Genomic DNA, 1,717 nt, shown 5'->3' with positions numbered 1-1,717 from the left:
TGCTCCAAAAAAATTAGAATGGTTCTTCCATGATTGATTGTAGGTGTTTGAATAAGGGTCACTTTTATTTTGATTTCCGACATAATAGACAGATTCGGGATTTGAAGGACAATTATCATAATTATGCTCTTCACCGTAATACACACATGAAACATTCTTTATTTCATTAACCTGTGAATTTACCGAATGCCCCATAGATTTATTACCTTTCATCGTCAATTTATTGAGCATATTCTTCACGGATGATGATTGATCTTGCATTGAGGTTACCGCATCAAACATATATAATCCTGCTACTCTTTTACCGGCTTGAGCTCTATTAGTTGTCCGCTGGTAATTATTTGTTGCAATTATCTCTAGAATCTCATATGCTTGGTTGTATGATTTAACCAACAAAGCCCCATTTATAGATTATCCACCACCAATTTTATTTGAGCATTAAAACCATTATAGAATGTCTACATCTGAAAGTAATTGAAGAAGACCATGATATGGGTATTTTCTCTATAATTCCTTGAATCTCTCTCATGTCTCATATAACGATTCAACATCCATCTGCTGAAAAGAATTAATCTCATTACAGAATTTTGCATTCTTGGTAGGAGGAAAATACTTCAGTAGAAATGTCTCTCATCATTCCAAGTAGTCACCAAAGATGGTGGAATTGAATTCAGCCAATCTTTTGCCATGTCTCTGACACAATAGGAAAATAGTTTCAATCGTAAGGCATCATCCGTGACTCCAAAAAGTTTAAAAGAATCACAAACCTTGACAAACAACCGAAGGTAAAGATGAGGATCCTCAGTAGCCATCCCCTAAACTGACCGATAGTTTGCAACATCTTAATTATGACTGGCTTTAGCTCATCATTGTGTCGCTTGAATAGTCGGTTTAACAATTCAATAATTCAACTCATTAACATGAGATTTCCCATACAGTCGAACATCACTATCTCTATCATCCTTCACCATCCCATTGGGTATTGCAACCTTGTTATTTGGTTGGTCACCCATATATTTGCTTTATTTACTTCACATTGCTTTTTTGCGCTTTAAAAGTTCGCTCGAATTCAGGGTTAAAAGTCACTAACTGTTGTGCAAGACATACCTGTACTATAACAAGACTAAGTCAAATTGACAGCCCTAAGAATTAGTTGTATGATAATCTAAATTTGTATATTATATTGTACTACTTGAGTCTATAAAAATGTCAAAGATTAGACTGAAGTATTTTTCTGTAAACAGTCTCAAGCTTAAGAATAAACTCTGGAAGAATATCAAGAAGATCATACCTCAGAGAAATTGTGAAGATGCGTGGAGTTCAATAAATGTGTTTTAGGAAAAATATTCTAAGTCAAGACTTCTACAAGTCACAGATCAAGTCATATAGAGAAGTCATTCGAGAACTCCAGAATAACTTATCGAGAAGTCCAAAACAGCTTATAGATAAGTCTTAGAGATATCGACAAGCCAAATGAAGATATGAAGATTGAAGATATCGATAAGTCAAATTATCATTAGAGATCTAAGAGATATCTACAAGTCAAAATATGTATAGAGATCTCTGAGATATCGACAAGTCATTTCTGCATTAGAGAACTCAGAGATATCTACAAGTCAAAATGAAGATGTGAAGATTGGAGATATCGACAAGTCAGTTCTACATGCAGAAGTTTGGAGACCTCGACAAGCCAAGTTCACTTATAGAGAACTCAGAG

The 1,717-nt window shown here is 34.5% G+C and overlaps 1 non-coding gene across 1 annotated transcript; it reads left to right on the top strand.

The window, feature by feature from the left end:
* Nucleotides 1-481: 481 nt before the first annotated feature.
* Nucleotides 482-588, top strand: LOC141682248 (small nucleolar RNA R71). The gene has a single exon (XR_012559649.1). It is a non-coding gene; the product is annotated as a small nucleolar RNA R71 (small nucleolar RNA).
* The last annotated feature ends 1,129 nt before the right edge of the window (nucleotides 589-1,717 follow it).

Source organism: Apium graveolens, chromosome 8, assembly GCF_009905375.1.
Source record: "Apium graveolens cultivar Ventura chromosome 8, ASM990537v1, whole genome shotgun sequence".
NCBI classification, from domain to species: Eukaryota; Viridiplantae; Streptophyta; class Magnoliopsida; order Apiales; family Apiaceae; genus Apium; species Apium graveolens.
The sequence above is the reverse complement of the archived record's forward strand: the minus strand, read 5'-3'. Positions and strand labels throughout refer to the sequence as shown.